Source organism: Scyliorhinus torazame, chromosome 18, assembly GCF_047496885.1.
Source record: "Scyliorhinus torazame isolate Kashiwa2021f chromosome 18, sScyTor2.1, whole genome shotgun sequence".
In the NCBI taxonomy this organism is placed as follows: domain Eukaryota; kingdom Metazoa; phylum Chordata; class Chondrichthyes; order Carcharhiniformes; family Scyliorhinidae; genus Scyliorhinus; species Scyliorhinus torazame.
Window position 1 is genome coordinate 144,439,942 of NC_092724.1, and position 15,452 is coordinate 144,455,393.

Below are 15,452 nucleotides of genomic sequence, written 5' to 3' on the forward strand. Positions count from 1 at the left end.
ATATTACTACTGTTGATAGATGGTTTTTGGGGATATGAGAGGTTGACATCAGTTTTGGCACATGGCACCTCAAGATGGCTGTGCACAGGCTTGAAGCCAGCAAGTATGTGAGCCAGCTTGCATGGCCTTAATACAAGGCCAAGCCTCAACAAAGACCATGCCGATGGGGCTTTCTTAACAATCGGCCTTATACAAACATACCTGTTCTTATTCAGCATCACGTGGCCTGGATTTCTTTGTGTAAGCTATCAAACATGCAGGTCTGATTATACGGCTGGTGAATGCCTCAGGACAAAAACCTATATTGTCCAAATAAAACACACACGATGATGCAGTACTTTTCATTTTTAAGGAATTTGTTTCTCTGACTTCTTTCAGCTGCTGTTTCAGTGGCAAAATCTGCAATGTTTTTGCCAAACTGACTAATCAGATTGTTCAGGTTCAGAAGGAAAGGAGATGCAGCGATGAAAAGAATATATCAAAAGGACGTTTAACCCTGCGATGACTGCACCGGATTTCGATACGATACCAAAGTAATGTGAAATCAGAAACCAAGATATGGGCCTGTACATTGTCTGAATGCATAAAGTAACACTATGCACTCTCATTAAATCTATATTTGAGTTTATGCCATGGATACTGGGAGTGCCTGCATGAAACTGAATGATGTTCTGCAGTCTCACCTTAGGGGAAGGTTTGCCATCTGTCCTATTAATAGCAAAATTATAAGTCCATTCTTTATAAACATATTAATGACTTTGGCACAAGTAAAGAACAGCAAAAATGTTCCAAACTCTGGTTAGTGTTTATTATTGTTGCCACATCACATAGGCCTTATTTCAACCCAGGTGCTTGATCCTTCTCTGCAAACTGGGGAGTAGATATAAAAATACCAGCATCTACTTCTTCTGGCTAGTGCATCCCCTTGTTTGCTAATGCAGAATCTTCTGGAGGTTGGAGATATCTCCAGGTAGACCCTGTAGATTTTGCAGTTATTTTCCTATCGACTCGGCAGCAGATTGAGATCTCGATTGATTGAAACCTTTCCATGGCTGTAGATGATGCCGACTCCCTGACAGCGATTCTGTGCCCTCTCTCTCAGGAATGGAGTGGAACTGGAAAATGATGCCTGGGGCAGAAATGAGGCAAAATACAATTGCTTAGCTTTCTGCACATGTGCTGTTCAACTGTAAAATAACAGCACAGATAACATTTTAAAAAGGCAGGTGTATATTGAAGCTCATGTATAATGAAGCTGATGTGTATATATTAATAAATAAATGGTATATTTATCCATTTTTACTTTCAAATACTTTGTACATTAATTTTGTGTATATTTCTTTACGAGTGCGAGAAGGTTGCGTGGAAGGATAAGCTGTAACCTATATCTTTCAGATATCTGGAATCCTTGGATTGATTCTCGGCATTGAGCATACCTGTTGAGGATTGCAGCAATCTATTCAATGCTAATACTATCCTGATATCCTTTCACTCGTTCAAGACAGATCTGACTTTTAATGGTAATTTTAGTTCTTTTTAAATGATTTTGTGAAGCTTGGACCTTGTAGGTGCGATTCAGCAGACTTGAGTTAAAGTCCGCTTGAAGCACATGGGATAGGGGGTCATGTGTTGGCATGAATTGAGAATTGGTTGACAGACAGGAAACAGAGTGGGAATAAATGGGTCTTTATCCGAGTGGCACACAGTGACTAGAGGGTAGCCCAGGGATCAATACTTGGGCCCCAGCTGTTCATGATACATAAAAATGACCTGGATGAGGGAACCAAATGCAACATTTAGGAGTTTTCTGACGACACAAAACTAGGTGGAATTGTAAGCTGTGAGGAGGATACAAGGAGGCTTCAAAGTGACACAGGACAGATGCAGTTCAAAATGGCTAAATCTGAACGTTTCTGGCCCGTGCCAATCGCCCACACATTGCCACCCTACCACCCAACTTGAAACGCATGATGGTGCGCACAAAAGTGCAAGTGAGTCTCAGGCTGGAAGTCAGCAGTAAATTCATTTTGGTTATACCAACCCACCTGAAAAGCAAGGACAGGAGCTAACGTTTTAGTTTGGATATAGTGTGCCACTATCAGCAACCTTCTTTGTTGTGGACAGAAAGACAAAGGGAATGTAAATGGGGGTGATCAAGGCTAAGAAGGTTGCTGATAGTGGCATACTATATATTCTTGGCTGAGAGCCTCGGGACATCTTATTGTTACAATAGGATTTATTGGTTCTATACAGTGCATAATGGGTGAATGTGCATTGGGGTGCCATAGCTTGCATGGGACATGAGTGGTCATGGGGGTGAGGGGTGTATGAGGAGCCGTACTTTGGCATGGGGCGACATGAGGAGGACCTTTTGAACTTAGCACATTGAACATACAGTGCAGAAGGAGGCCTTTCGGTCTATCGAGTCTGCACCGACCCACTTAAGCCTCACTTCCACCCTATCCACGTAACCCCTCCTAACCTTTTTGGTCACTAAGGGCAATTTATCATGGCCAATCCACCTAACCTGCACGTCTTTGGACTGTGGGAGGAAACCGGAGCACCTGGAGGGTGAACACGAGGACAGAGTTATTGCGTGAATACGAGGACAGAGGAAGAATCTAATTGAAAAACACTGATGGAAAGTGTTGTACCCTCAATAACGACGCTTAGAGAGTAAAAGGGTAAAGAAGGCTTTAATAAGCTAAGAACTAGCCTGGTGCCGAGACGGGTGCTAACTGGGTGCTGCCCACAAGGCGGCCCCTTATTTACGGCTCCCAGGTGGGCGGAGCCAGAGGCGGAGTCCCCCAGGGTTCCAAGCCCGGTCTTAAAGGTGACATCACCGTTCATCACAGAAAGGAACTTTGATATCTGGTACTATTTCAAGATATATAGCACAAAGCACAAATTATAGATTTGTGGCCAGTGCTAATTCAATTTCAAGCTCAAGAGAGGAATGTTTCAAAATGGGCATTGCACCCAGTTTGTCAATTTCTTTGCGTGGTGGTGTTCCAAGCTCCCGTCAGCTTCACGGGCATTACTGAAGAGACTTGCAATCTCTGTTCCCCGCAGCCTAACATTTGTGGCCATCCCCTCTCTTAAGACTTGATTGCAGAAGAATACAGAGGAATGATTCAGCATTCAGATGGTTAGTTGATGCCACTGATCAGTAACTTTGTAAATCTACAGCAGCTATTCTGGGCAGTGACACAAACTCAGATCAGATTTCACCCTGCGAGTGTTTGTAACCTCAGAAGAGGGAAGGAATTTACACAACAGTAAGAGTATGAAATCCCCAGCATGTACTATTGTCTCAGAATTATTCTCAGGAAAATTAACCACCGTGATCTTAGGCAGTAGTAATTTACACCATGATTTCTTTTCAATGTGGGAATAAATGAAATGAAATGAAATGAAAATCACTTATTGTAACAAGTAGGCTTCAAATGAAGTTACTGTGAAAAGCCCCTAGTCACCACATTCCGGCGCCTATTCGGGGAGGCTGGTACGGAAATTGAACCGTGCTGCTGGCCTGCCTTGGTCTGCTTTAAAATCCAGCTATTTAGCCCTGTGCTAAACCAGCCCCGAAAACAGGGAGAAAAGGCAGCAATAATGTGCAGAATGCAATTAATATTTCTGGACAAGGTATGATAAGTTAAATTTGTGACTTCATTGTTTTTCACATGTAGTACTGCAACTCCTACACATAATGCCCATTTCGCGTTGTTTTTACATGTATATTTCTATATGTGCACAAAATGATTCACTAATATAAATACTTCAGCTGTTTCTCCCTTTTTAAAAAACTAAATGTTTTTTATTGGGTTTTTGAACATAGTGGGTGGGATTCTCCGAGCCACCGCCGAATCGGAGAATCGCCGGGGGGTGGCGTGAATCCCGCCCCGCCACCCCGCCGCCGGCTGGCGAATTCTCCGCCGCCGGGGTTTTGGCGGGGGTGGGAATCGCGCCGCGCTGGTCGGCGGCCGCTGGCAGCAGCCCCCCTCGGCGATTCTCCGGCCCGCGATGGGACGAGCGGCCGCCCGTTTTCGGCCAGTCCCACCGGCGTAAATCAAACCAGGTCCGTACCGGCGGGACCAGGCTCTACGGGTGGCCTGCAGAGTCCTCGGGGGGGGGCGCGGGGTGATCTGGCCCCTGGTTGTGCCCCCACAGTGGCATGGCCCGCGATCGGGGCCCATCGTTCCGCGGGCGGGCCTGTGCCGTGGGGGCACTCTTTCCCTCCGCGCCGGCAGCTGTCAGCCTCTGCCATGTCCGGCGCTGAGAAGAACCCCCCTGTGCTGCGCTGGGATGACACCAGCACATGCTGGCGCTCCCGTGCATGCACCAACTCGCGGCGGCCGGCAGAGGCCCTGAAGGTGTGGAGGGGTCCGCACCTTCCGGCCGTCCCGACGTGGAGTGGTTCACGCCACTCCTCGGCGCCGGTACGGCCCACCCCGCCGGGTAGGGGAGAATCCCGTCCAGTATATTTACAGTTATGTACACAGATTAAAAAATATATACATAAAGAAGAAAAAAAAATTACTGGTAGGATATTGTACACTAGCACAAAAACAGCAACTCTGTACAGTTAACAATATTACGTTGAACCAATTAGTAGGCACCTGCTTGTGGGGGGGGGGGGGGAGAAACAATTACAGCAGATATGTCCAATGCAGGGAGGGCAATACCAGAATAGATCAGGGGCAAGATTCTCCGACCCCCCGCCGGGTCGGAGAATCGCCGGGGGCTGGCGTGAATCCCGCCCCCGCCGGTTGCCGAATTCTCCGGCACCGGATATTTGGCGGGGGCGGGAATGGTGGCGCGCCGGTTGGCGGGGCCCCCCCCACGATTCTCCGGCCCGAATGGGCCGAAGTCCCGCCGCTAAAATGCCTGTCCCGCCGGTGTAGATTAAACCACCTACCTTACCGGCGGGACAAGGCGGCGCGGGCGGGCTCCGGGGTCCTGGGGGGGGGGGCGCGGGGCGATCTGGCCCCAGGGGGTGCCCCCACAGTGGCCTGGCTCCCGATCGAGGCCCACCGATCCGCGGGCGGGCCTGTGCCGTGGGGGCACTCTTTCCCTTCCGCCTTCGCCACGGTCTCCACCATGGCGGAGGCGGAAGAGACTCCCTCCACTGCACATGCGCGGGAATGCCATCAGCGGCCGTTAACGCCCCCGCGCATGCACCGCCCTGAGATGTCATTTCCGAGCCAGCTGGCGGGGCACCAAAGGCCTTTTCCGCCAGCTGGCGGGGCGAAAATTCGTCCGGCGCGGGCCTAGCCCCTTAAGGTTGGGGCTCGGTCCCCAAAGATGCGGAGCCTTCCGCACCTTTGGGGCGGCGCGATGCCCGACTGATTTGTGCCGTTTTGGGCGCCAGTCGGCAGACATCGCGCCGATACCGGAGAATTTCGCCCCTGGTGTTGGTGCTGTTACTCGCTTCTCCCGGATGGTTTTCGCTGCCGTTGTTGTTGTGCGTTCACCTCCGCTTCGGCTGTTCATCCCGTCTTTCGCCCGTATTTCCCTTGCTCTCTGTTACTGTATTTGCCGAATTTGTTGTCGTTTCCCGTGCTCTCCTTTCGGCTATTATTCCCTCGCCTCCCCCCCCCACTCTGGTTCCCCTCTATTTTTCCCTGTCTCCTCCCTCTTCCCTCTTCCCCCCCCCCCCTTCCCCCCTTCTGCCCCCTTACCCCCTCCCCTTCTCCTGTGGTTTGCCTTTCTTTTCTCTTGTTTCTCCCTTTTTAACATATTTTCACTTGTGGTGTCCTGGTATATCAATCATAAAATTTAATCTGCAGATATGGCAAATAATTAGGAAGACAAATGGAACGTTTGCAAGGGGATATAATATAAAAGCCTAATTGTGCAGGGTGTTAATGAGACCTGATCTGGAGAACCTGGCCTTTTTATTTGAGAAAGAATATAATTGCATTAGAAGCAGATCAGAGAAGGTTCATTCGGCTGATTCCTGGGATGAAAAGGTTCTGTTGAGGAAAGGTTGGGCCTTGTTTCCATTGGAGCTTAGAAGAGGGGAAGGTGATCTTACTGAAATATATAAGATCCTGAGAGGACTTGGACAGGGAAGATGCTGAAAGGATGTTTTCCCTTATGAGAGAGACTAGAACCATGGGACTCAGTTTAAAAATAAAGGGATCTCCCATTCAAGTTGGAGATGAGGAGAATCCCTTTTCTCTGAGGGATGTGAGTCTGAACCCGCTTCCCCAGAGAGTGGTGGGGACAGGGGGCGGGATTCTCCGGTCGGCCAGCATGTGTTTCTCGGCCGCAGCGGGATTCTATCTTCCCGCCGCTTGTCAATGGGGTTTCCCATTGAGACCACCGCATGTCGCCACGAGACCTGCTGGCAGGGGTGCACTGCCGGCGGGAAAATTGAATAGCAACAACTAGAGAATTCCAGCCATGGTCTTTGAAAATTGTTAAGGCCGAGTTAGATAAATTATTGACTGACAAGAGTCTAGTGGGTGGACAGGAGGGTAGAGGTTACAATCAGATCATCCATGATCTTATGAAATGGCTCAAAGGCCAAATTGTCTACTCCTTCTAATTGTATGTTTGTTTGCAAGCAGCAAAAATAGATGTAAATGTTCAGTTTATTTATTTTCTCAGTAACTTCATTGCAGTGTTAATGGAAGCCTATTTGTGACAATAATAAAGATTATTGTTATTATTATTAATGGTTGCTTTCTTTCCTATTGCTTCTTTGATCAATCTCATATTCTATTTTGCATTCTCTAGTTTTCTTGTGGTTTCTTTACAGTAATCTTCTCTTACATTCATTCTTTGCTGCTATTTTTTCTCAAGATCTTTACTGTTGCTTCCATTCTTTCTCATCTCTTTTCTACCAGTTCATTCCTGGCTTTGTTTTTTTAAAAATTGATTTACTCTCTGTCACATGCTAAGCTGTCACTTCATAATACCAATGCAATTAGCTGGGATACATCATGGCAATTTGCCTGTTGCGTTGCTGTCTTTCTGCATATTAATAAGTACTGCATTTCAAATGTGATACATCATTTGTTCATTTATTCTTTCTTTTCTCATACCTTTATTCTTTCCTCAGGGGCTGGTTTAGCTCACTGGGCTAAATTGCTGGCTTTTAAAGCAGACCAAGGCAGGCCAGCAGCATGGTTCAATTCCCGTACCAGCCTCCCTGAACAGGCGCCGGAATGTGGCGACTAGGGGCTTTTCACAGTAACTTCATTGAAGCCTACTCGTGACAATAAGCCATTTTCATTCATTTCATTTTCATTTCCCTTGGAATGTTTCGGTCGCCATTTCTGTATCGCCATAATGTGCTAGAAAGGCCATGGAAGTTGGAGCAAAAGCTTTCCCTCCCATCTCCGTATTGATCTTCTCATCTAGCTATGGGGACTGTTTGACAAGAAGATCCTTTGCTATTTGGTGAGCAGAGCATGTGTTGTTGACTATCGCAGTAACCAGCTGATGTTGCATTCAAGGCAAGGTCTGCTCATTTGTACATTAAATGGGCCCCTGTTTAAAGTGCCACTGATTGAGTGTGTATCATTTGAATGTACAATGAGCAGCTGTTATTACATTCAGTCGCACAGTTCACTCTCTGAAGGTTGGATATGTTGAAATACTTTTGCGGAATCAAAGGACTTTCACGTGAAACAGTGTATGACAATCTTTTTATGAAGTGACTTATAATGATGAAATGTGGACCTGCCCTAAATAATGGAAGTCCACTTTAACTCGTTTCACTGGCTGGCCATGCAATACTTTGATTATTGGTCAATTGCAGCTACCTGCTTGAGAGCAATGTAAGCTGACAGCATTTGCACTGCTGGCTGCATTATTCACTGGTTCGGCAAAGCATGGAGCTCCTTTAATCATTGTCTAAAATGCTGATTATATTTAATATTTAAAAACTGCGACAGCTAATTTACCTGTGGAGAAACCTTCTAAGGTTCCAATTGCAGTAGCAATGAAGTCCATGCAATGAGAGACAACTGCTGGAGCTGGACGTGCACTGCCTGCCTGAGTCTAATGCTATATTTGCATCTTTAACTCTTGCCCCAGTTTCTTTTCACCATATAGGTTGAAATCTAATCTCATCTAATCTAGCTATTTAACAATCAAACTATCTGGCTGAATTTCTACTTGCCCATCTATTTTCCTCTCTCTGTATATTAATAGCTACATGTCGTTCTAAGTTACGGCTGTGTATACATTGTAGATAAACAGCAAGATATAAAGATAACTATGCATTATTAGAGCCTCTCCACAGTAATTGATATTATCAAACACATTACCGGTATTAAAGAGTTTTGCTCCTAAACTGTGTAATAAGAAACCACAGTTTTTATGAGCAATGATTAGAATAATTAAGAGTCAGGGATTTCATCTGAATAGGAGCTTTGTTTGTGTATAACCTACTTGAAATATATCCAGGGAAACCAAAGCAGGATGATCATTATCGGAACTAACCTGAATCAGCAGTATCCTGACTTCGTTTGTGATCTAGTAATTTGAACTACAAGCTGCTTATTAGTAACTCTAGATAATAGTTTAATAAAAAGTAGGTGCAGTCTCCTTGGATTTCCAATCCCTCCCATTCTGTCACAAATTTCAAATAATTTTTTGTGTGATTTAAGAACTTAATCACATTCTATTATATTTTGAATTGCCTGATGAAATAGATATCTTATTGTTCTTATGAACTATCTGCCAAGTTTTTTTTCTAGTTAAGCAGAGGAGAAAAGAAAATGAAGTGGGAGTCTGTAAGTTAGAAAGTATTCTCATTCCAACCTGTTTGATAAGGAAATGTACAGCCCAAGATACATCTGTTTTGCACTGTCAGCCTGTCGCAAACATTACCCTCAAGGGTAATCTTGGTTTGTAGGTTTGCAAGTGTTCGAGACACTGTGATTACGGGCTGACCGAGCAAAGTAAGACAAGGGAAAGACAGGATGAGTAGGTGAAGTGTATTTTAAAGGTTTATGTTAGCTTAGGAAGTGTGCATGCCATCAAATTGGGAATTAACTTCTGCACACACAACTCCAAAAAAGCTTTTACAGCTGCACTTGCGGAGTACTGGCCATTTCAGAAATCAATAAATACACAATTTTACAAATCTTCATTTTGGTTAAAGAATGCCAGAAGTAAACAGCTTAGGTTCTTGTGCATTTCTGAGGTTCAGGATTTAGAGCTGCTTTCATGTGAAATTCTCTCTTATTTTCTCGGGTGGCTTAAATGGGAAATCAGCTCACAATTTAATTGTTGGTAGTTTCTTAATTTCGAAGATGTCATTCAGCAGGGTGGCCAGAAGCAGGACCGTAAGCTGCAGTCTGACAAGATCATGTTTGAAACTATACACAAGGATAAATTTGGACAAATAGAAATTTGCAGAATTTGCAAAAACAATTTCATACTTAGCACAGTGTTTAGCACTGTTGCTTCACAGCGTCAGGATCCCAGGTTCGATTCCCGGCTTGGGTCACTGTCTGTGCGGAGTCTGCACGTTCTCCCCGTGTCTGCGTGGGTTTCCTCCGGGTGCTCCGAAAGACGTGCTTGTTAGGTGAATTGGACATTCTCAAACCGAACAGGTGCCAGAGTGTGGTGACTAGGGAATTTTCACAGTAACTTTGTTGCAGTGTTAATGTAGGCCTACTTGTGACAATAATAAAGATTACTATAATTATTGTTAATAATAAAGACTTTTGAAGTGGTTTAAATTTAACATGTATTAGAAATCCCTTCCGTCAGCCAATCCAACTTTTGCACTCCTTTTGAGATAGACCGTGGGGTGGGATTCTCCGATCCCCTAGCCCCGTGTTTCTTGGCCGCGCATCGCTCACTGGTGGCGGAATTCTGTCTTTCCGCCGCTTGTCAAGGGGTTTCCCATTGAAACCATCCTACCCCACTGTGAATCCTGCTGGCAGGGATGTGCTGTCAGCAGGAGAAGTGAATCCCGACGACGAGAGAAGTCCGACCAAAACCTACCTCTTTGACAACGCTTTTGGTCACTTTGACAAAGCTTTTGGTTACTTGTCCTAATGACTCTCTTTTTATTGATTCTTGTTGTTGTCTGATTGTGTCTCGTGAAGCACTTTGAGCCATTTTGCTGCCTTTAAAGTGCTAGATCAATGCAAAATTGTTTAACATTGTGAAGACATAACCACTCCCAGAGAAGGGAATGTTGGTTGGTGACATGGCAGAAAGCTTGGCGTTCACTGGGAAGGAAAGAAAGCTAATACTCAGCACAATCATTTGTCTAGGCAGACTTGACACACGCTGCAGGGAGATGCTACAGCGTTAATGAACCAAACATCTGGCGCAAGCGAGATTCGAACCATGGGAGTGGCTAACCTGAAGGGTTAACCACTACACCAGCATGGAATTCCACTCCTAGAGAAGAAAAGAAACTTCAGCAACCCATCATGAGGAAAGCATTGCATTTTTGGTAAGATCTTGTCATTCAAAAATCTTTGAAAGAAGCAGTGGCCAGATATAATGGCCTGGAGGTTGCATTATGCTATGTCTTATAGAGGTCTATAAAATAATGAGGGGCATAGATGAAGTAGATAGTCAACATCTTTTCCCAAAGGTAGGGGAGTCTAAAACTAGAAGGCATAGGTTTAAGGTAAGAGGGGAGAGATACAAAAGGGTCCAGAGGGAAAATGTTTTCACACAGAAGGTGTACCAGAAGCAGTAGTAGAGGCTGGGACAAATTTGCCTTTTAAAAACAGTTATATGGAAAAGCTGGGTATAGAGGGTTATGGGCCCAATGCAATTGGGACTAGCTTAGTGGTAAAAACTGGACAGCATTTGTTAAGTAATGGGTTAAGAGACATTGCAATTAGTTGTCTCATTTATGTTAAGTATCCATTAATTGACACTGATATGTAAAGGGGCTTCAGGTGGCCTCTGTCAGGTGATGTATAGTGAGAGTTTTGTGCAAAGGCTGTTGGAAGGAAATAAATGTGTGTTTGTGAAAAAGGAACAGAACTTTAGACTCTTCATATCACAGCAACTAAAACGTCTAACAGCATGGACAAGTTGGGCTGAAGGGCCTGTTTTCATGCTGTAAACCTCTATGACTGTATGTTCAGTTCAAGGTGTGAAATGGACATACAAGGGTCCAGCATGCCAGATGATGGCACTGTTCAATCCATACTAGATTTGCATAACCTGCCATCATCATAAATACTCACAAACGGGCGCCTAACGCCCACACCTGAACCAGGCACTTGGCAACAAAAGTGGTGTTTTAACAAGGATCACTGGAGACAGCCACCAGAAAGTTAAGTTTGATTTTTTTCTTACTTGCCTGCTGTTTGTTGCGATCGCATATCTGGCCAATCTTTCACTGTGATGGGTGGATGACTGTTGTAACCCTACTGGAACAGCTTGGTTAGAGGCCTGTCCAATTCTGAAGCACAAACCTGAAGCACTGTGGCTGAAATAGCAACATGCATATTCATTTTCCAATCCATGTGAAATTCTTTGGTGAGGTAAATTAACCTGTTTATTCTAAAATTTCCTGATTGAGAAATATCTTTATTCAGCAAAGTCCGAGAAAATGGAATTGAGCTTGAGCGCGAATTGAACCAAAGCCAATCCTCTAAATTTTGATGGTTGGGCTTGATGATAATAATAATCTTTATTATTGTCACAACTAGGTTTACATTAACACTGCAATGAAGTTACTGTGAAAATCCCCTCGTCGCCACATTCCGGCGCCTGTTCCGGTACACAGAGGGAGAATGCAGAATGTCCAATTCACCTAACAGCACGTCTTTCAGGGCTTGTGGTAGGAAACCAGAGCACCCGGAGGAAACCCACACAACGATAGCCTCTTACTGCGCTGCAACTTTCCTATGGGTCTATGGAAAATCAAAAATTGTACCATCATTTTTGTGCAGTCAGGTGAGGTCTTCTGCAAGTGAGCTATAGGGCGCGATTTACTGATGACAACCCACCGGAATTGGAAAGGGACGGGATGCAGCCGGTGAATCCCGCGAGGGGCCCCTTTCAGGATTCCCGATGGTCGTCTCGCCCCGCAAGATCTAACGAGATCTCACGAGATGTCATGGTCTGGATCCCGCCCACATTAGCCTATGTCAGGACTAGCCAGTCCCCCGGATCAATCGGCAACACTGAGGAGACCTCAGCCTGATGCCGTTTAGCACTGGTCTCCACAAACTGGGACTGGGCAGAATGACAGGGGGGTCTCCCAGGCGATTTGGAGGCCCCTGGGTAGTAATAATAATCGCTTATTGTCACAAGTAGGCTTCAATGAAGTTACTGTGAAAAGCCCCTAGTCGCCACATTCCGGCACCTGTTTGGGGAGGCCGGTACGGAAATTGAACCCATGATGCTGGCTTTGTTCTGCATTACATTCTTCCTGTTTAGCCCACTGTGCTAAACCAGCCCCTACTGGTAGGCCTCTGGGAAGGGTGATATCTGGCACTGCTGGCGCCACTTAAGCACTGTGGCACTGCCAGTCTGGCAGTACCAACTGGGCACTCTGGCAATGCCACTTAGATGCCAGCCTGGCACTGCCAGGGTGCCCAGATGGCACTGCCAAGCTGTCCAGGTGGCATTTTGCCCCTGCTCTGGATCGGGCCCAGGGTACCCAGGGCCTGTATGAGGTGTGGTGCGGGAAGGCTCGAGGACCTACCCCCAACAGGTGAGTTGGGGCTTTGGGGGTGTCCGAGCATTACGTCGGAAGGACGAGAGATCATGGCGCCCTGATCTCTTCCAACAATAGCGAGCGGAGCATTGCCCACCGAGGTCCCAAAAAATAATGGAATCCCGTTCGAAAGCGGGCTCGTTCCTGCCACGAGAAGCGGGAACGACCTTGCTTTAACCCACCCAAAATGGGACTTTTTTTTGTTAAATCGCGTTCCTAGTATTTGGCGTAATTCAGGGATTAAGTAATTGCAATTTGCTTATCTGTGTTACTTGATATGGGAGCACTGTCTTTGAATGCAAATGGGCACTCACATCTCCCACCTTGCCAATTAAAGCATTCTCAGAAGTATGCCAAGGAACTGAGTGCCAGTATAAATTGTTCATCTGACTCCTGTGCACTCAAATGTATAGTAAAGTGTGCTCAGTATAACTGCGTCCTTAGACAGTTTGAGCCTTTAAAAGTTCCCCATGTGCACTTAATGACAAACTAATGTGTTTGCATCTGCAAAATATTCTTGCAGTTGCGGACTGCGAGACTTCAGCAACCAATGATCAAAATTTAAAAAATACATGCAGGCTGCCAGTGTGCAAGGAAAAGGACATGCCCAAATCTGTTCTTTTTTTCTGTCTGATTCTGAGCTGAGAATGGGTCCTGTTCCCACGAAAGCTCTGATGATTAAAGTTGCTGCATAGATAATTTCACACAATTATGCTTCAGGAATGTTTCTCCCTGGAAGAACACCTTGTTGCTACCTGGCAGACAGAATAGCAGCAGCACAAACAGAATACCTCCAATCGACAAGCTGATTTATTTGCTTCTCACTTCTGCTTCTGTGAACCTGTCAATTAATGCCAAAGTGTCGGCAATTCTATGTTGTGGAATTATGTGCCCCAGAAACTAGGTTGAAATTGCCCAAAGCTATTTTGTTTAAGGGACCCTGCAACTCTCAGGGAAAAGACATCTGAGATCTACTTGCGTTTTGATTCCAGATGTGACAGAACCATGTCCTAACCCCACTGATTCTCCCTTCCCACCCAAACCATTTTTCAAATATTTGTGCTGTGAGCAACTACCCTGGGTATTGGGCCTATGGGTCTCTTGAAGTACGACATGCATCAGAGTAATGTAGAAAGGAAGTGAGAGCATTACATTTGGATCTCTACAAAATTCCAACGAGTCTACAACGCCCTCGACTTTTTGTAGTCTATTGTTCGCATGTCCCCCTCGTGTGGAAATATTTTGAGACGTGTCACACTTCAGATATTCCACATCATATAAAATGCTCACAGCTCGCAACTGAACATTTATTTTCACAGTCATGTGTTAAAACAAAAAAGGGAAAGTTAATTCCTGCTGCTTTTCTTCAATCCTGAGATAACCTGCCTTCTCCCCAGGGGAACAACCACAATCTAGAAAATCTTCCAATCTCAAGAATAACTAACCTCTCAGCAAGGATGTGCCGACATAGACCACTTCCTTCAAGAATATTTGACCAAAGGAACTAAGGAGTCAGGAGAGGTTTGGAACTAAGTAGCAGAAACTTGCCTCAGACGACCCACAGGCAGTGTCGTGGGAAAGTCATCAATTGTCATTGTTGATACTTTGCGCACATTAATAACTGGACATTTCCCATCCAGATCTAATGATCTGCTAGCCCTCTGCACCTGATCCAAACAGAATGATTCTGTGAATTGATGTGTCTAGGCTCTGCAGTCAGAAGATCCACAGGTGAGATGTTGCCCTCCCAATGTATTTTAGTTAAACCTGAATCATTGTGGAATTACTATAACAAAATGATAGATTGATTGCAGACTGTGTAGAAAGAAGACTTTCATCCCAGTAATTCATGATGGCTACTTCTGGTGGCGGCCATGAGATGAACAGTCGGGCACAAGGTGGCTCCCACTTAGAGACTGGTCTTTTGGCCCTTTTTACCCAGTAAACGGGCGTTGTGGTGGGAGCTAAGCCGAAATAATTGAAGCTCGTTGTTCTCTCCTCTGATGTTGCAGGTGCCGGGGTTTAGATATTTCAGTAAGCTCAGAGAAGGTGGTAAAAGAGGGGGAGGGGTGGCATTGTTAGTCAAGGACAGTATTACTGTGGCAGAAAGGACGTTTGATGCGGACTCGCCTACTGAGGTAGTATGGGCTGAGGTTAGAAACAGGAAAGGAGAGGTCACCCTGTTAGGGGTTTTCTATAGGCTTCCGAAAAGTTCCAGAGATGTAGAGGAAAGGATTGCAAAGATGATTCTGGATAGCAGCGAAAGCAACAGGGTAGTTGTTATGGGGGACTTTAACTTCCCAAATATTGACTGGAACGCTATAGTTCGAGTACTTTAGATGGGTCCGTTTTTGTGCAATGTGTGCAGGAGGGTTTCCTGACACAGTATGTAGATAGGCCAACGAGAGACAAGGCCATATTGGATTTGGTACTGGGTAATGAACCAGGACAGATGTTAGATTTGGAGGCAGGTGAGCACTTTGGTGATAGTGACCACAATTCAATTACGTTTACTTTAGTGATGGAAAGGGATAGGTATATACCGCAGGGCAAGAGTTATATCTGGGGGAAAGGCAATTATGACGCGATAAGGCATGACTTAGGACGTATCGGATGGAGAGGAAAACTGCAAGGGATGGGCACAATGGAAATGTGGAGCTTGTTAAAGGAACAGCTACTGTGTGTCCTTGATAAGTATGTAGCTGTCAGGCAGGGAGGGAGTGGTCGAGCATGGGAACCTTGGTTTACTAAAGCAGTCAAAACACTTGTCAAGAGGAAGAAGGAGGCT

General features: G+C 45.5%; 1 long non-coding RNA gene across 1 annotated transcript in view; it reads right to left on the minus strand.

The window, feature by feature from the left end:
- Positions 1 to 790: 790 nt before the first annotated feature.
- LOC140395592 (uncharacterized) overlaps positions 791 to 15,452 on the minus strand; it is a 104,793-nt gene continuing 90,131 nt past the window's right edge. Inside the window, exons 4-5 of the long non-coding RNA XR_011936241.1 lie at positions 9,402 to 9,636; positions 791 to 1,129 (exon numbers count right to left, since the gene is read on the minus strand). This is a non-coding gene — a long non-coding RNA (uncharacterized lncRNA). The remainder of the gene's footprint in view (positions 1,130 to 9,401; positions 9,637 to 15,452) is intronic.